The sequence below is a fragment of the Gadus morhua genome, chromosome 14 (genome assembly GCF_902167405.1).
Source record: "Gadus morhua chromosome 14, gadMor3.0, whole genome shotgun sequence".
NCBI lineage: Eukaryota > Metazoa > Chordata > Actinopteri > Gadiformes > Gadidae > Gadus > Gadus morhua.
This window is the reverse complement of record NC_044061.1, coordinates 1,989,283-2,009,867: the sequence shown is the minus strand read 5'-3', so window position 1 is coordinate 2,009,867 and position 20,585 is coordinate 1,989,283. Positions and strand designations below refer to the sequence as shown.

Genomic DNA, 20,585 nt, shown 5'->3' with positions numbered 1-20,585 from the left:
CACACAACTTCATGTAACTGGATACAATGAGACACATGAAGGACACCAACGGAGGCGCTGTATTTAATTGTATATATTAGAACAAATGAAGCAATATAAATCAGTGTGTCAGGGTACACTCCCTGTTAGACACTGAGTGTTAGAGGATGACTGAGTAAGATGGATATATAAGAAAAGAGGTTTTAAAAATGTGAAGTAATAGGATATATTTTGCCTCCTTTTCAAAAACATTATGCACACATTGATGCAAGCCTTCGTCACTGAGATGAGCTCTGAGTCCATTGTTAATGAAGCCACTCTTTTGTGTAACGCCGTGCGGTCACACATTAGGAGGGTTCATCTGTTCTGACTGATACTACGATAAAACAACCTGCTTATGATTCAATTACTACAACCTCAGAAGACAAATCTGGGATAACAGCAGAATTACAGGGTATACTTGAACATCAAAGACCATAACAGGTTTGCTTTAGAAGACACTCAGTTAGTGAGTTAGTTAGTTAGTGAGTTAGTTGGTTAGTGAGTTAGTATGTTGATCGTGAAGAGGCCATTACCGATAGGCTCTGGAAGCGAGCGCCGTCTCTGATTGGCGGCTGTGAATGAGGGGAATGGAGCCGGCGACTTCACGCCCGTAGGATGCGTTCCAACACTGGATCGCAGGCTTGACTAAGAGAAGAAAACACAAAGACAGAGACTTTTGTACAATATTTGAATTAATTTGAAAATCATGCAAAATCATGTATAAAACTGCTAGTAAGAATTATTACATTTTATAATGTTCTTAATATTTATTTATTTTCTGAATTTAATGCCTTCAGACTGGTGATAATTTAATGAGAGGGTAAATAAATGTTACCATGTGTTCTGTAGTATATTCTGTTCATAACAATGCACCACGGACAGAAACAATTATTTTACTGGGGTTACATAATGAATGTAATATTTATGTACAGTGTGTTCATCAGGTATCTTTTTTAATACCGCTGCCCCACTGCAGTCTACTGTAGCAGGTTACACTGGGGGTTAAGTTCTACTATTAGTCTGGTCAGACTTACATTTACGAATGTGCAGTACGATTCAAATACAAGAGAATTAAAGTTTGAGTATCACCTGTGAATAAGATGAGATGATGCAAACGGTATAACGAGTCATGGGTATTTAGGAATCCCCCTAACCCATACGCTACATGGATCTGCCAAACAATGAGAAGACTTGATTCACCAAACCGGGCTCTTCCTACTCCCCAGTCTTTGGGTTGCTTTCTTTGCTGTTTCTACCCGTCTTTCTTTTATTTAGTGTGGGCATGAGTTGCTGTGTGAGCTCTGCATAGATCAGGAGACTAACGATTGATGTCATGAGGGACTCGTGCCGTACCGTGTTGACTGAGCGGCTCAGGTGTGTCGCTGAATCTCCCCCACTCACCTGACAGCCGGACCCAACGGGCTGTCTTCCGTAGCTCTGACCTACGGCCGTGTCTGCTTTACCTGCAGACACATAAACAAAGGACATAAGGTCACAGAGATATCAGGGATCATCACAGATCAATAGCTATGGCCTTGTTTACACGAGCGTTATGAATCTCTGTTCTGTTGCATCATTTGTGACAATCCGAGGCCCTGTAAGTGGGACGCCCCCCCTGGGCGCACGGCGAGGAGACGGTGATGAGCGTGCTCTGCCATCATGGAAAAAGAGCAGGTTCTGAATACAGAAATGATATCAATTCCAAACCGGTTGTAGAGCCTAGATATCTCTCTCGTGTAAACAGGGCCTATACTAGGTTGCTGTTAAAATGCTGTTTTCTGATTTGATAAACATTCATTTTCCGTGATAGGTGTGTTTTGTTTCTCATAAAATAGATATTCTATAACCTTATTAACGATACTAAGCTAAACAAGTTATCGCTGAGGTGTAGCTGTATGAAATAAGGGCAATGCTACCAGAGGTGAACAGAAACACCCAGCAAAAAAAACGGTTAAAAAAAACACCTAGAAAACAACATGTTCCGCTAGGAGTGGAGAGAGCAAGAGGAACGGTACTTATTTGCAGTAATACACAGTAGACTACATCGATATGTAACAGAATAAATCCTCCCCACTAATAGAGAGATCCGTGTGCAGGTCATCCATCACATGTCGTGTGTGGACTTGTTCACAAAGAGGCATTCAGGCAGCGAAAGAAACCCGGGAAAACATGAAAAAACTCTGACAAATAAAGCCCATGAATCATCCTCAACAATATCCCCACTCAGCAGTTTACCCCTCTGGAAAACAAACAAACACCAGAGATGAGAGCTGTGCTCACACCATGATGAACAACTTTCCCAGCGTCGTACATTATGTTTTGTCACACTTCAAAACATTAGAGGCGCAGACACAAGCATTGCAACTAAATTCTGTTTACTCTCGGGAAAAGGTAAATATTTTTAGGGAGTTAAAAACCTGCACAGTCTGGAAATTTTGTCGCACAATGACTGATCTGAGCGTCGCTTCCACGTGCACAGGTGAACCCGGCCTCGTCTCACAGAATTCACAAGTGCTTATCCGTGCAGTCCTGTAGGAGAGGAGGCGGCTGCATCTGTTCCCGGAGTCTCAGGAGACTCCGTCAGGGGAGAGGCCGTTCTTGTCTGTGTTCCATCGACAAGAACTTTGATGCGACAATCCGCCCCGGAACTCATGGAAACAGGGAACAGTATTGGGCGGTTCCTAACAATGATCTACTGATACAATTCCAGATGAGTATGTATGATATATTCCAGAGATAGATTTACTGATTCATTTTATTTGGGGGTTGTGATGGTTCTACTCCAGCCTCGTTGTCTCAACATCCCGAGAGTTGGGAATTGATGGCTAGAGCAATGTAACTTTGCACATGCAAATATATGCACTGTGAAATGCAGAAAGTGGCGCTATATTTAGCAAGTTGGCGCTTCAGCTACTGCTGAACCGTGTCAGTTTGTCAAAATTCCTTGAATGTCTCGGTTCAAGACAAACTGGATATAAACTGCACCCATTTACGACCAAACAGATTTCTTCACCATTTAGGATTTAGTGTACTAACCTCTAAAACAATTATTTGTTTAAGGAGGTGGTCCTAAACCAAATCAGCCATAACTCCTTATCATTTGAATTGCACATTAGAATGTAACATTACATGAAACCATGCTGTCATTGGCCAACAGGTGGCGCAATGGCAAGCTTACACATTTATTTATATATTGCAGTCAGTGTTTGCACCATTTGGTTGAAATGTTACGCACATCATCCTAGCTAAATGTAATTACCGTAGGTCGGTTCAGCGTAAATCGTATCTTCTCACAGGACCTCATAACTGAAAGGTCTGATCGAGACTGAGTCAACTTGAATCATCAGCATGTTTCCTCCCACTCACTGTGTCACCTGTTGATTCACATCCCACCACGGCAGAGTGGTGCTCGGGAATTCACCCTTTCACACGCTGCTCAAACCTGGAAGGCTCAGCTGATCCACGAGTCTCCCACGACCCAGGGAGCCTGAAGACCACCGAACCAATCCCACAAGCCTCAGGTCCAAACGCTCAAAGGCCCATCGGAGGAGGCGGCACACCCTGGGGAGGGATACTCCCTGGGGGATGAGCAGGTCACTATTCTTTGAGCTGTAAAGCTTTTCTTGTTGTTGCCAAAGGCCGCCTTAGTCTGGTGCAGCACAGTGAACCTTCTGAAGGTGTCCTGATGAACTGAAGGCTGCACTAAACAAAAGGGGCTGTCTGTGACAATCGTTTCAGTCTGTTTCCCCAGCCAAATATATACTGTATGGCCTGTGTATGGCATATGTATATGCCATATAGATGCCATGCATGTCTTGAATTGATAGTGATGTCTCAGCTATGTGTGGTGGTTCTATGGTGGTACAAATGTGAAGGGTAGTGACCCAAGTGTCTCCAGGGAATCAGTCAGAGCCAGCGCCACAAAAAGAGCCAATTAGTGGTCAACAAGCTGGCGATGGAGAACTAGAGAATAGGGATGAAGGCGAAAGACCATAGACGTCTGCTAGGTTTGTGCCTGTGTGCATGGGTACAAATGTGGTCATGTGGTTTATTAACTTCATTAAAAAACAGAAATTATCTCCGTGCATGTAGCGTAAATATGAGTCATTTGTTAAGCTTCCAAAAACAGACTATTGTAAACGACAGGTTTCTTTAGAAGTAAACTGTTGACGTGTGTCGTCAACACAATTTTGCTGTCTAGCAGAGACATACACTCCCACTCACTCTATTCCTTGGCTCCAAACCACTACTCCTTAAGATGCTTCCCTCAAGTGTGTGTGCTCTTCGTGCTTGTGAAGCCCTTTGATGCGTCCGCCAGGTGTATAAAGACTGAGCCGGGCGTGGGGGCGTCGGATCAGGGGTGGTCCTCATCGACCGCGGAGAACGCGCCAAACTAACTGTGCAGGGAAACCCCTGCCAACATGGGACGGACAGACGGACCCGGCGGGCTCAGAGAGACAGGTGGACCCACAATGACACAGCCTGGAAACACACCTCCTCCACACTCCACCCTCGGACCCTGAACACCGGTTACTGCCGCGTCAGCACGGACGATTATTCACTCTAAACACAAATGGTAATGAGCTCCTATTTGCATTTTGATCTCATCCTTTGTTTCCCCCGGCCGGTACATTAGGCAGTGATGAAGGCGTCAACTAATTCCCCACGATGGAGCAGTCATTAGACAGGAGAAAGAGACGAGAGAGAGGGACCGGTCTGAGGTGAACCAAACAGGGGAGATTAGACTAGGATGGCTGAAATGCTATCTTTGTTGTGTACGGGGAATGGGTCAACCTAGCGATAGTTAGTGCTTGGCACTTGTACCGACAGAGATACATTGTTGCTTGCTTATTGTAAGTCGCTTTGGATAAAAGGGTCTGCTAAATGCCCTAAATGTAGATGTCAATGTCTCCTTGTACGGTTCATTTCTGACCTCGTGGTGAACCGGGGATCAGGCCGTGGTCAACATTCCTCCGGGGTTGAAGGGGGAGGTGGACGAGGCGGGAACGTCTTGTAACTCGGCCCTGACCTTTCTTTGCCTAACTCTTCTTCCACTGTCGCTGTTTACACGTCCAGAGGAAAGCATTACTGCGTTACTGCCGAGCAGATGGGAGCAGTCCCATGACCGGTCCAATCCATCACCGAGGGGACGCAGGTGGGACACAGCCGCCCGCAAACACACCATTTCACAGTCCATCAGGCACACACACACGGCCACCAATCAATGGGCCCCCGAGGACCTGAGAGAGACCACCGTCTCCAGACTCACTGGTTCATGGCTGACGACTTCATAATCACAAACGTAGCATCCCCCCCCCCTCGGCATGTAGAGTGGAGCGCTGTCCTGGGAGTACTGGCACCACTGACCACTGTACTGGGACCACTCTACTGGGACATCTTTACGGGGACTACTGGGACTGCTGTACCGGGACCACTGTACTGGGATCATTGTACTGGGACTGGCGATGGTGCAATGGTGAGGGGCTGTGGAAGGCAAATCTACACCCTCAAACGGCCGTGTGTAAACCAGCGGTGACGTAAACGACACCGTGTGTAAACCAGCGGTGACGTCACCGACACCGTGTGTAGACCAGCGGTGACGTCACCGACACCGTGTGTAGACCAGCGGTGACCTCACAGACACGTGTGTAGACCAGCAGTGACGCACCGACACTACGTCCGTATCTTTTCAGTGAATGAATGGATGAAATCAGTTTCCCTGCATCACTCAGTCATCTGTGGGTTCATCCAGAATTTGTCCTCCGCGAGGGTTCAGGGGAACTGGTCCCAGTCCAGCCCAGTTCAGCTGCTGGGTTCAGAAGGGCAACCAACCGCAGTAAACAGACGTAACAAGAGACAGCATACATTTAACAAGCTTAATCAATTCAAGACGGAAGTCCTTGCATGAACTGCTTGATAATAAAATGCAGTCAAATTAAACAAATGTATGTTATTCAATGTTCTTGAATGGATAGATCAGCCAACTAAAACGCAAATACATAATTAAAGAATAAATCTGACATGCCAAAATAGGCTTTTAAAAGTAATCTGAACGTAGAAAACCCATCAATCTACTATAAATGTGTTCTATGATGTCCTCTTCAGGCGATTATGCAGTTAACGAGCCAGCCTATTAACTTGATACTTCATCAGCAATCAAAGAATCATGCAATCAATCAACTAAAGCGGTCACCGTGGTTCAGTGTTGAGGCTAATGAGGGTCTCCACGGTCTGAAATTCTAACATATTCAAATGAATGTCTCACTTCAGTTGCTTCCAGGAGCCACGAGTACTTCTTTGGACTTCTTGGCTCAAAGGCCGACCAGATGGTCACTCAAACACCTCCATTAAAAATAAGTCTCTTTGTGATGTCACCGCACCTTAGCCAATCCCCTGCTCTCTTCTGCTTCTTAAAGACCCCCCCCCCCCCCCCCCCCCCCTCACCAGTAGCATACTGGGAGTCTGGATAAGGCAGTGGCAATAACGGAGGTGGGGAGCCCCAGGAATGGGGAGCCGTGCGGGGTGAGAGGGGTGGAGAAAAGGGATTTGTAGCCATTCAGCTCGACTTCACGCTCCCATGAGCACAGTGGCCGATAAGCGCACCCTGCAGCTCCGCATAATGACCGGCGCCGTCCGCGGGACTACGCCCCACTCTGTCAGGCTGCCGCCACGCCTCCTCCTGACTTACAGATCACCACCGTTTATGAAACCAATTTATTTTAGGTGACCTCCCGCTAACGATTGATCAACATAAGTCAGCTGATACCGCATCCTGCTGTCACCTGGGGACACCGGCCAAGGCACTTGTGTGCGGGGGTATGTCTTCACGTACGAGTGTCTGTGTGTGTGTGTGTGTATGTGTGTGTGTGTGTGTGTGTGTGTGTATGTGTGTCTGTGTGTGTGTCTGTGTGTGTGTGTGTGTGTGTGTGTATGTGTGTCTGTGTGTGTGTCTGTGTGTCTGAGTATGTGTGTGTGTGTGTGTGTTTGTGTCTGTGTCGGTGTGTCTGAGTGTGTGTGTGTCTGAGTGTGCGTGTGTGTGTCTGAGAGTGTGCGTGTGTTTCTGTCTGTCTGTGTGTCTGTGTGTCTGTCTGTCTGTGTGTCTGAGTGTGTGTGTGTCTGAGTGTGCGTGTGTGTGTCTGAGAGTGTGCGTGTGTTTCTGTCTGTCTGTGTGTCTGTGTGTGTCTGAGTGTGCGTCTGTGTGTCTGTCTATCTGTGTGTGTCTGAGTGTGCGTCTGTCTGTCTGTCTGTCTGTCTGTCTGTCTGTCTGTCTGTCTGTCTGTCTGTCTGTCTGTCTGTCTGTCTGTCTGTCTGTCTGTCTGTCTGTCTGTCTGTCTGTCTGTGTGTGTGTGTGTGTGTGTGTGTGTGTGTGTGTGTGTCTGGGAGGATGTGGATGAATAAAGTGGGAGCAGCTTCGGCAGCACCTGTGAACCACCCTGCAGGGAGACCCTCGCTCACACCTGAGCAGCACCTGGCCCCCCCGGGCGGGGGGGGGCGGGGGGGGCTCCCGGGGGACTGGGCATTAGCACGGCGCAACCGCACTATTTAAAACACGCCAGGGACCCCATGGGAGGGGGGCACTGTAATCCATAGTCAGGCTTAGGGGGGAAACGGGAAACAAATAGGCCGGAGCAAATATGGATTATTTTCTGGTGCAGAGGACTAGAAGTGCATCGTGGAGATGCTCCGTTTGAACAGACTAACATATTACAGATATGGGAAATACTAGGATAACACTATCGGCTGTGAACTGAGATCGTTGTATCAAAGCCCGCAGTGCTTATCTTATCATATGTCCTTGAAGCCATTCGGACAGAAGCTGTATTCTTCAGAACATTCACTTGATTTCCATAAACGCCACGACTACAAACTATGACCTCAGTATCAGCGAGCTCTCCGTTGGCTGATCAGGACATCGGGAACACGTCTGCAAAGTAATGAAAGAACTTCAAACACGAAGAAAGGAAAACCTCCCTTCGTTCTGATGCATCTTTATTGCTGAATCGTATGCTTTATCGAATTGGAAATGCATCTTTCTGACATTTCAGAGCATTTTATTTTAGCATGGCAATGAATCACCCGCTGTTAAAAGGCGACTATTTATTGATAGACTAAATCTCCTCTGTTTTGAGGGATAAACCAGTGAGAACCAACCCTGACTGCGGGACAGGACTGAGATCAAAGCTGTGAATCATACCGAAACATGGATCTATAAAACCACAGAGTGTGGAGGCTGGAGACGGACAGACTGAAGGCAGAGCAGTCCTCAGTCGCTCCCGCTCTGACCAACAGAGTCAGAGGGGGAGTCAGAGGGGGAGTCAGAGGGGGGAGAGTCAAAGGGGGAGTCAGAGGGGGAGTCAGAGGGGGGAGAGTCAGAGGGAGAGTCAGAGGGGGAGTCAGAGGGGGGGGAGTCAGAGGGGGAGTCAGAGGGGGAGTCAGAGGGGGGAGAGTCAGAGGGAGAGTCAGAGGGGGGAGATTCAGAGGGGGGAGAGTCAGAGGGAGGGGGGGAGAGTCAGAGGGAGGGAGGGAGAGTCAGAGGGGGGAGAGTCAGAGGGAGGGAGAGGGAGGGAGGGAGGGGGAGGGAGGGAGGGAGGGGGAGGGAGGGAGGGAGCGGGAGTCAGAGGGGGGAGAGTCAGAGGGGGGAGAGTCAGAGGGAGGGAGAGGGACGGAGGGGGAGGGAGGGAGGGAGGGAGGGAGAGTCAGAGGGGGGAGAGTCAGAGGGAGGGAGAGTCAGAGGGAGGGAGAGTCAGAGGGAGGGAGGGGGAGGGAGGGAGGGAGGGAGGGAGGGAGGGAGGGGGAGGGAGGGAGGGGGAGGGAGGGAGGGAGGGAGGGAGGGAGGGAGGGAGGGGAGTCATAGGGGGGACACGGCCTCAGTGAACGCTATTAGAATAGATCCTTCTGCAGACACCGGCCAGGCCCCAACGCAGAGGCCAGCCTGATGAGGTGGGACCAGCAGGACCAGTAGGACCAGTGGTTCCAGTCTGCCTGACGTCGACGCCCCCCACTGAGAGGACAGCATCAGCCCTTATGCCATGACCCTCACCCACAAGCAAGCATTTCTGAGGTCAAACCCAACCATCTATTTGAGGAATCACAAAGCAGGACAACAAGCACCGTGATCAAACACAGACCAACAGAACATGTTTCCCGCATATGCAGCATGAAACGCAGAAATCAAACGCATAAAAACAAATCACACATTGTGTCTCATCCACTCAGGATGAAAGCCCTGACCTCAAATGGCCACCGTAGAACATCAGGAGACGAGCTCAAAGCAACAGCACATCAATGATGTGATATTAACACATTTAAACTGTGCAAAATACACGCAGATCTAATGGACAGGTCAAGATGATCAAATGTAACATTACATTGAAAGTTAAGTGAATTCAACAAAAGTTGCCCAACTAAGGAAAACACTTAAGCCCAATCCCATTTCTACCCCTTACCCCTTCCCCTTACCCCTCCCCCTTGTTTTGAAGGGGTAAGGGTAAGGGTAAGGGGTAAGGGGTAGAAATGGGATTGGGCCTAAACATTAGTGACGTTAACATTGTGAGTTAACATTGCTTACTACATTAGTGACGCCTGGAAGACTTTCTGTCCTTCAGGTTTCGATTGAATTCTACTGAGCCCGTGCGAGGAGGGGGAGAGAGGAGGTGCATAAAGGACGGCGGTATGAGAGGAGGAGAGAGGCGGAGGTTGATGGAGTGACGGCAGCGTGGCTCTCATCTCCCTCCAGATGCATCGTGTGCGAGGGGCGTGATGAGCAGGTGTATTTTTAAACGTATTTCCACGGCTACGGGCGTCAGGGGGGGGGGGGGTGTGAGGTGACAGGAATGGTCTCCTTACCCGTTCTGCTCGAGGTCATGAAAGGTGTCGCGTGGGTTCCTTGGAGGGGCACTAACCGACTGTCACTCAGCTGATCGCCGTAATGAGAACCCCCGGTGAAGCCCTAGGGGGCGGATCAGAGTGTTAGCGCGGTGGTCAGGTGCCCGCTAATGGAGTGACACAACAGCCTAATTGGCTAGAAAAACCATCAATAGACAACATATTATACATAGCAGAAGTCCTACAGAAACATCAGTCTGTTGCTGTGAAGCCCAGACTGGAACAACACTTTGCTTTCACACCGCCGGACCGCACCTCGCCGCCTCCGTTCATCTCGATGAGGGCGGCCGAGGGGAGGCCGTTACAACCCCGGCTGTCTGACCCGGAAGCGGTTGCCGCCCACGTGAACGCTCACAGATTTTGCCCCCCCGCTCAGCTTTACCCGTGTTGAAACTTTTGTCGGCAGCCTCCCGGCGGTGATCAGGGTGGTTCCCGCCCAGCGGGGTGCAAGCAGCTTAAGACTCAGACACCGACTACTGAATCGAAGACATCAATCAAATACATTAGATTGAAAATCCCCTATTGTAGTCTGATCCGTCCCACACACACACACACGCACACTCACGCACACACACACTTTACTAATCACACCATGGCATTGACACATTCAGGGTCAGTCTCTCTCTATTCCTGTGTCTGTCCATTTCTTTCAAACTTGCACACACAAACTGTCACACACACACTCACACACACACACGCACACTGAACGGATACACACACACGCACACACACACACAAACACTGACCGGATACACATACACCAGTCCAGGGCCCTAAGTACGAGACGCCAGAGCCGAGGAGCCGATGTGTAGAGGAAGCCAGCCGTCAGCCAGCATGACGCGGCGAGGGGGGGCGCGGGGGCGCGGGGGCGTGTGCATACAGGCGGGGAGCGGCTGGCCCCGCCCACAACGGGCCACATTGCCAGCTCTTTAACCGTTGGCCTGTTCCCAGGAGGGGGGGGGGGGGGGGCCTCAGGGAACACGATGTGGTTATGATGGATATGTCTGTGTGTGTGTGTGTGTGTGTGTGTGTGTGTGTGTGTGTGTGTGTGTGTGTGTGTGTGTGTGTGTGTGTGTGTGTGTGTGTGCGTGTGTGTGTGTCAGCCCGCTGGCCTGCAGCCACAGCTGTCCAGGGTGCAGCGGCTGGCAGCGAGCCAAGGTCACGGGGGGGGGGGGGGGGGTTCATCACATCCTCGCAGCCCCCCCCCCCCCCCCCCCCCCCGCTTAAACCAGCCCCGAGGAGTCCCCTCCCTCCCTGACGGGCTGTGAGGTGGACCCCCTCAGCCCCCCCCCCCCAAACCCTGACGGTCGGTCGCCTCTCTCTCTAGAGATCAGAGATATCTCTAATCTCTAGAGAGAGATTAGAGATATCTCTGGAGAATTATTGGGACCCGATTTGCCTCCGATCAAACAACCTGCATAAACGTACAGGTGTAACATGGCTCTGAAACATGGGCGTGCACGAGGGCGAGCGTGCACGAGAGCGAGCGTGCATGAGGGCCAGCGCGCATAAGGGCCAGCGTGCACATTTCCTTGTCTTATTACATTCCGGTGGAAACAGCTGTCTTCTCGCTGGCAATGTCACCAACACACTGGTGTCTGGACCCCAACACACTGGTGTCTGGACCCCAACACACTGGTGTCTGGACCCCAACACACTGGTGTCTGGACCCCGAGCGAAGACATCTCAAGTGTCCCCGGCTCCAACTCAGAGTGGGGGCGGCCTGTGCTGCCGTAGCCTGTAGCCGTGCACCGGGGAAGGGCATGAGACACAAACAAGGTAACGCAGCTCACTGGCTCTCTGACGCTCTGCAGCCGTGATGGAAAGTGACAGGAGACTGACATGAAATGAAATTCATACGAGGCAGAACGGAGCACAGACACACGCCGTGAAGGAGATGTTTACACCCGGCCAGTCGGCAGCGACACATTCACACCCGAGGAGCCCGTCCAATGAACGGCAGCACAGACAGCGAGTGAGACACTGAGGGCTTAGCATTCCTAAAAAACATGCACATTGATCGCCCTTTAGGATTCTATTTCGATGATAGGAGTCATTTATAAATATAAAATGGACATTGCTAAATATTATTCTTTATATATATATATATATATATATATATATATATATATATATATATATATATATATATATATATAATCTATTACATCATGAAAATTAACTATATCATTAATACAATTAATACAATATCTATAAAGCAAACCATGGAACGAAATAAACAGGTGTACCTGTAAGGCAAGCCCTGGTAAGAGGAGCAGGTTGCGCTGTGTAGTGTTGCGTTGCGATGTGTTGCGTTGTGTTGTGTTGTGTTGCGTTGCGTTGCGTTGCGTTGTGTTGTGTTGTGTTGTGTTGTGTTGTGTTGTGTTGTGTTGCGTTGCGTTGCGATGTGTTGCATTGCGTTGGGTTGCGATGCGTTGTGCAGTGTTGCGATGCGTTGTGTTGCGTTGTGTAGTGTCGCGATGCGTTGTGGTGTGCCTCCACAGGCAGTCTCACCCTGGGGGGCTGGTTCTCAGGGCTGCCCGGGCCCCTGGGGGTCCAGGTGGGGTCGCTCCCCTCGTCCATACCTGTCCCAGGAGAGAGCAGCGGTCAGTCCACCCCTCAGACACACAGGAGGACCAGTCCAACTGGAACTTACCGCCACAGAAAGAGAAGCCCCAGTGACTGCACAACTATAGTTAATAAACTAACGTGTATTTCCCTTCCTGCCAAATATTCCTCAAAGATGGGAGTGCTTCAAAGATTTCTTCGGGCAGTTTTAACGCTCAGCCGACATCATCAGGGATTAGTTTAACAAGGATTCCAAAGAGCTACGAGCTAGCTGGCAGAAGCAGCAGCTTTCAGAGGATAACGGGTTAATGCTCGTCTATTTGTGAATTTTGTCCACTAACAAACAACAACTAATGCTAACAACACTGCTACACACAGACTGGCACTGTCAAAAGGAACCTGTTGAAGGTGTTCTCTCTAAAAGATGGTCGCTCCCATCTTTACAGAGACTCTCCTAGACCAGTCCCACTCTGAACGCAAAAGAATAAAAACAATATATACCCAATACAAATATTGTGTATATATTATATATATATATATTTACACAATCTGTTCATATAGAATATGTTGAAGGCAATAAAGGCATCCTCTTTCACAAATTGTATGATAAAAATAAGGGCATATCAAAATGTGAACACATTTGCTGTTGGCTAATGGCTGGCTAGGTTATAGAAGTAGAAATTTCCGATTTCATCATTAATCAAAGGGAATGAGCTCCAGCAGCTTGCCTCACACACTTGTTTAAAGTCCAGTATCTTCCTATCACGAGAACTTTTGTTAGGAACATTTGCTAGACGACTAAAAAGTTAAATATTCTTTGAAAGTCTTAAGGAAACACATTCGTGTTCAGGCACTATAATTTTTAACATAAACATGCCAAGTTCGATGTACTGTAATTCACTGGGTTCTGTCCTGAATTAAAAAGATCAATAAATAAGAATTGGACTTGCATGAAAATGTTTTAATAAAGTTTGACAATGAAGAGTATGTAAAGTATGTCATGTAAAAAACAAAAGTATAATTTTTATTGACGTAGCAACTACTTTATACACAATTATAGAGTCAACATTATGAATTATGTATGTGAACAGAGAAACCCGGACAAACTCAAACCCATGGAGCGAAAATCAACAGGCCCATGAAAGGGTGAGAGACAAGTAGCATATAGCTTTATCTTTCTGATAAGCATAGACGTTGAGGCATAACAATTACTACAATTAAACAGGAGCACTTTAAAGGTTTACAGAATAAAACTATGCAAAAAAAGAGATAGGTCCTTCCAGAAGTAAGTGTGGAACAGACCTCCTTTGCTCTGTAATTCAGTTTCATTAATTTCTCTTGCCAACAAAGTGCTTAGTCTTTTGTTGGTCAATGAGGGTCAAATCCTGGAGAGCAGTCTGAATGCCAGCTTTAAGGTTCGGGGATCGACTCCCAAGGTTATGTGCCTCTCTAAAGGCCTCCTGGGCAGGTAAACTCGTACCTGCCCCTTAATGACACGTGCCTGTGGTCTCTGGTAAACACTTTATGAAACTTGAATGATGTAATGTGTGCACAGCACTTCCACTGCAGAGGTAGAATCGAGTTTTATATTCGACCTGGAACTTCAACACAAGAACAGCTTCAAAGACTCTTCATCCCCATTGGATTCAACATCCTCAATTTAATTTGTAGATCTATGAATAATGAAATGGTTTCTGTTCCAATTTCTGGTTTTATCGTATTAAGCAGTAAGGTAAGAGCCTATGATTGCCTAACAGACATGTCTTTGGGTGTCCAACACGAAACAATGAAACAACCATAAATGAATATGGTAGGTAGTGATCACCCTGAGTTCACAAGCTGTCCATAAAACACGGCTTTTAAAGAATGGATCAATACTGATTCATAGTCTTTGTACATACATTGCTTTAGTCATATTTTGAACCAAATTAAAATTTGTATAAACGTATTCATAATGAGGAACGTAGTACTTACAGTTTAGTTTGAATAAGACTTATAGTTGAGCCTAAGGAATGTATGCTAACATTTCTAAACATTTTGTTGATTCTATTCTCAATTTCTAAAATGTTTTGTGTTTTACTTTTTATAGGCCTTGAAGGATCTCTTTGGTTTCACAGACAATGCAAACAACAGAGCGATGTGAATGCATGCAGATCAGCCCCCGAGGAGCAGTAATGCCTGAGTTATGAGCTGTCTCCGCGGCGGCAGACACAGCTTCACACAATGCTCGCACAGCAGTGTTCAGTTAATGTCTTTAGCCTACAGGAAGTAATCAAAGAGGCAGGTAGTAGCAGGCTAGCCACAATATCTATGCATCTTTAGATTTGATTATGTCATTAATCTTTTTTTGTTGATGACACTCGTTGGACATCCAGTGATTGGATGATTGGATTACATCAAGGTTGTCCAACTGTATTATGTTTGCCCAAACCAGGCTCAGTTCACGTTTATCGACATGACAATTCCAGGTGGGGAGCATAGGATTCCTCACCAGTTGTGCAAAGGCATCAACCGGTGATGTTAAATGCGTTAGGATTATTTCAACAAGAAACCACATACAACAATAAAACAGGAAACTCTTCCACAATAATGCCAATGTTTTGAAAGTTGTAACCGTCCCAGACAGAAGGGCACACAGAGTACAGTCACCAGCATTAGTTAAGGCGTTAGGATACATCCTACCTGCTGCAGTGAACCGACTGCTGCCTAGGCTGGTGCGTCTGTTCCTCCCCCCGCTGACAGGTGGAGAGAACATCTGCAGAATAGGATTTTTGTGAAACACTCGGTAACATGTTAAACGCCTTGTTGGAACCCTTTAACAAAAGGCACCGACCATATAGAGAGACTCTCGATGTGCAAATAATAACACGTCAATAGGACACTAATAAAAAAAAAAAAAAGGTATCTGTTTAATAAAGCAAAAATGCATGAGACACATTGAACGTTTAAAAGTTACAAGTATATCCCAGGCGTCCTACCGCACTGAAGTCCAGCAGATCACTTAATTCCTTATCGGTTCCAACAGCGGCGCTCCGCTGCGGGGGATCCATCCTGGAGATCTAGAAGATCTAGAGAGATCTAGAGAGACCGAGCCATCACTTCTCCATGTGATGACGCACGGAAGCGTTTCAACAAATATGTAGACGATCAAGTGTCGACTTCCAGATCGTTTGATAAACCTTGACTGTTTATCACACTGGTGGTCCCGTTCGACCCCCGCACTACTGATCGTTTCGGCATCAAACAGGCGGAGGAGGGGTGTGCACGCGCGCGCGCGCACACACACACACACACACACACACACACACACACACACACACACACACACACACACACACACACACACACACACACACACACACACACAGTAGAGGGATGTGCGCGTTCGTGTGAGTGTGTGATGCTGCTTCATCAAGCGGATGAACAATCAGAAGCTCTAACTCGGAGGAAAGAGGCTCCGAGCAGCCTCTAAACCGTTCACTCTTGAGACGAGCCGAGGATGCAGATGTGATGGCTTTCCTTTACATTATCTGCTGAACATCAACACAGATTGAGAGATGAAGGGATGAGGGTGGAGCAGGGTGATGCACGGTGGTGTTCAGGCTGGTAAGGCGAGGCTCTCACTCACAACACGTTACTTATCATCACTCCTTCATCCACAAGTTCCCTTTAGCTGAGGTCAATTAATACAGAGTTTGAGAGAGAAGTTCCAGCGCCTCACTGTCCTGTCTCATGTTGGTCTTTCTCATCCTTCTTAACTCCCAAGTTCTCTCACTCTTCGAAATCTTAGTTAAACTACTGGTCGTTGTACCTTTTATCCGAGCAGAGCTCCAGTGGTGTTCATCCGCAGTAGTAGAAGCTGGGGTTCGGTGCAAAAGGACTCCACATTAAACCATACAGTGATAAAATCGCGATAAACGCAAAGATATCCTCTGTATCTGTGCGTTATGAGTTTCCCTGAGCAGACATTTTTTGCTCCGCGGAAGCCTCAGAACGGCGATTAAATGAGGATCCCTCCGCCGAACCATCTAGTCCCTCGCTGTGCACAAGATGACCCCAACTCAACTGACCCCCAGACACAATTAACGGAGTCCTGTTGAAGTGATGCCTCTATGTCCGGCGCTTGAGAGGTTGATAAATAGCTTAATAATTGTTCAATTCTTTATTTTTCGCAGAACAAATATGTGAACCTGTATGTTGAAAGACATACATTCGTGTGTGTGTGTGTGTGTGTGTGTGTGTGTGTGTGTGTGTGTGTGTGTGTGTGTGTGTGTGTGTGTGTGTGTGTGTGTGTGTGTGTGTTAGAATGTGTGTGCGTGTGCGTGTCTGTGTGCGTGTGTGTGAATGGGGGTTCATACTCTCATGAACACATAACACTCCTCTGCTGGTCAGAGAGTGTACAACAGGCGGACTGATGATTTCACGACAATAACAACAATCAAAAGAAAGGCGAAATAAGAGAATGGGATTATTTTTGTGTCTAATCAATAACACCTAGTAGAACAGTTCTGCATTGGTCTGAGGGTCCCATACCGTGGAAGCAATTGGGAAAAAATCCATTTCCCATAGGAAATTAAAGGGATTCTATAAAATGGTAGGTGCATATTATATTATCCTTGGGTGTGTCTAATTAGTACCACCTATAGAAATGTTCTGCATTGGTTTGGGGTGTTTTAGTGCCGATACCTTCGAAGCTATTGAGCAAAAAGCTATTTCCCATTGGAAATTAATTGGAGTGATTGACTGTCCCTTTGTTAAAAGCAAGCAGTCAGTAGCAACTGGGTTTCCCTAGGTTGTCCTCCAAGACTGACTTAAATTACGGCAGGAACCGCTGATTAACCCGAAATGAATATACGAATATCTGTCCAACATCCAACAACAAACGAACTTCTCCTTAAAGATGCACTCATTGCAAAACGCATCTAGCGGTAGAAACGCTGTAGTACATATTCAAGGCCACTGTGTGTCGCTGGTTCTGTACAAAGAAAGAGAAAAAGACGAGGCGGAGCATGCGCATCAAGCCTGCGCGCTGTATGTCCATGGTATAGTGGCGAAGTCACGCCCCTTCCTGTAGAGCCCATGGGCCCTATGAGAACGAAAAATATGAATGGGTTTCAATCCAATACCCGTACTTCCATGAGTAAACTTAAAGGAAGTACACTATCTGCACTATCCGTACTCACTTGAGTACGGTCATTTTTCAAATGTGAGTGCTGTTCCAAATCGAGTACTCCATGGTGCACTTACCGGAAATTACGATCACGACTGCCGCCGCGGCTCCTCCCCCGCAATAAACCTCCCGCTTTGAACGGTGAACTCTTTACGCCTAGCAGCTATAAAAAGCTATAGAAACTATAGAAACTACAAAATGACTCTATTAATGCAGGCTATGTGGAAAATGCGCCGACTTTGGCTCAGCCTGGCTCCGCCTCTTCCGCTACGTAACTAAGATGGCTGCCGTTGAGTACGGAGAGTGTCCTTCGATCCACACTTCACGATTAGCACATTTTGAGTACGGCATCCGGGTCCTTGAAGTACACTTCCTTTCGCCGGATCTGAATTGGAACGTACTGTGTACTCAAATTTTGAGTACGCAGTACGGACAGTACGGGTATTGGAACACGGCCATGGACACTCCCCGTACTCAACGGCAGCCATCTTAGCTACGTAGCGGAAGAGGCGGGGCCAGGCTGAGCCAAACTCGGCGCATTTCCCACATAGCCGGTATTAAGTCATTTTGTAGTTTTTTATAGTTTTTATAGCTGCTAGGCGTAAAGAGTTCACCGTTCAAAGCGGGATGTTTATTGCGGGGGAGGAGCCACGGCGGCAGTCGTGATCGTAATTTCCGGTTAGTGCACCACGGAGTATTCGATTTGGAACAGCACTCACATCTGAAAAAATAACGTAGTAGATAGTGCGGATAGTATACTTCCTTTAAGTATACTCATGGAAGTACGGGTATGGTCTCACGGAAATAATCGTGAAATAATTATTTAATCTATTGAAACGTGATCAGGGACACGTAGGCCTATTTTCTAAATTGGGTATTTCAATTGGAAGTAGGCTATTTGTCGTGTCACTAAGCATGACTTCCAAACTAAGGTTCTGTCCGGGAGCGTTCTCCCTAATGTCCCTTATGGAGCTCCGTACAGATATAATTGCCTTAGAACACTCCCATTCAGAATGCATTGGTTTACATTTCGTTCTGTGTAACACGCAAAAAGTCGGACTATCGTGCTCTGGAACACGCTTCAATAGATTAACGTTCGTGCGCAGGAGCACGCAATCGCGTGATACCGGGTTGCAACCACACACACACACACACACACACACACACACACACACACACACACACACACACACACACACACACACACACACACACACACACACACACACACACACACACACACACACAACCTCTTGCAGGCAGACTCAGAATCTTGAGCCCATTTATTAGGGAACAGGTGTTATCGGGATTCCATCACTGCATTCCCAGAACCCTGCATTGTGAAAGTCAAATGTACAATGGCATTTTATTCTACATACAAAACAACCATAGTATTTTTCAGGAGTCCACGACCACCCTGCCCGTTTTGACACACAAAAGTAATTTGACACTTCAATGCCAATGAAGCCAATGATTCATCTGTTTGGAAGGTTTTGTTGGAGACAAACAAAGAATCTTCAGGCAACAGATGTGACAGCTGTGACTGCTCTCTCTCTCCTTCGTCTGCTGGGTCCTCTGTGTTTGCCTACCTGCTACAGGTAGCCAGTGGGTGGGGCTGAGAGGCTTGTCAGCTGATGAGGTGCACCTGTGCAGGTCTGCCACGCAGGCTTTAGCCAGTCTCTCTCTCTTTCCACAGAGGCAGGTGGGCTTGGGTTTTGTTTAGGGTGGTTCCTTAAGGTTTTGACCTTTGGATTGGTTCCATGTTTTGTTTTATGTTAACACTATTCAACATCCCCACAGCACACTTTCCACTGCCCATATACATAGGCTAGTCGAAAGAATTGTGTGTTTGGTCAGTAGTTCAGTTGGTTGGTCACATATGTTGGTTTGCTGTTCAGGTTTGGTTTGTTGCATTTTGTTTGGGTATTTCCAACATGGTAAAGATGGTTTGTTGTTCCCAGTATTTGTTTTGTCTGTCTGGGTAAGTTTCCTCCGCCCGGCTCGGTCGGTCCTTGTGATTTTGGTACTGGTTTTCTGTCCAAACAATATAATCGCACATTTTCTAATCTTCCATACGCTACACTAATCCCTTTACAGATTTCATGATACTTACTTTATTCTAATAAATAACTTTATCCCTTATCATGTGTGGATCCCGATCTTTGCTCTGACCCGAGCCTCGTCTTAATGCAGCCAAGGAGATGGCAGAGCGTTATGAATAATTATTAGATGATTGTGTTGTACAATGAAAGACAGTAAAGATTCAATATGAATGGCAAAATAAGGATGGGATTTTATTTGAACAATAAAATATGTGTTGGGCAAATTATAGAGAGGCTGAGATTATAGATTTCATATTCAAAAGGCGAAGGGGTGAAAAAATGTAAGAGAAATATTTAAGAAATATAGGCCTACTCAAAGCCCAAATCATTGATATCATACCCTATCCAAAAATAAAGAAATTTGAATTTGAATGGTAACAATTCCGTTAAATCCTCATCCTAGTTTTGAACGTCTCACTCATGGCCGATCAGTGTCGATCAGTGTGTTCTTTCTGATTAGCTCTTAATTGAGATCACCTGTCACGCACCCCTTTATTAAAGGTGAACACAATGGGTTTGGTTTACTTTTCGCATCGGCCTGTGTCAATCGAGGTTGAGTTTAGTGAGGGTTGAAAGTTTTCGATCTAGATTGCAGATCACTATTGTCACTTTATACAAACTGAAAGTATGCGTTGTTGCGTGTTTGTTTTTGTGGGCATTTGACTGAACAGCCCAGACATATATTGCTACCAACATGGCACTTCGAAACAGACCACCGCAGTGAGTAAAAGTTATTTTCCTTTATTAAATGTTGATGTTTTTGGGCTGTCTCATCAGACACAAGCCATCAGTATCCCTGCTCTTTGCACCTTGACATGCATGTCGCCGCTGTTTGTTAA

At 46.9% G+C, this 20,585-nt stretch overlaps 1 long non-coding RNA gene across 1 annotated transcript; it reads right to left on the bottom strand.

Annotated features, from left to right (window-relative positions):
- Positions 1–560: 560 nt before the first annotated feature.
- Positions 561–10,067, bottom strand: LOC115558601 (uncharacterized). Its single transcript, XR_003979353.1, has 3 exons — positions 9,868–10,067; positions 1,423–1,484; positions 561–666 (listed from the first exon to the last, which is right to left on the bottom strand). It is a non-coding gene; the product is annotated as an uncharacterized LOC115558601 (long non-coding RNA).
- Between the last annotated feature and the right edge of the window lie 10,518 nt (positions 10,068–20,585).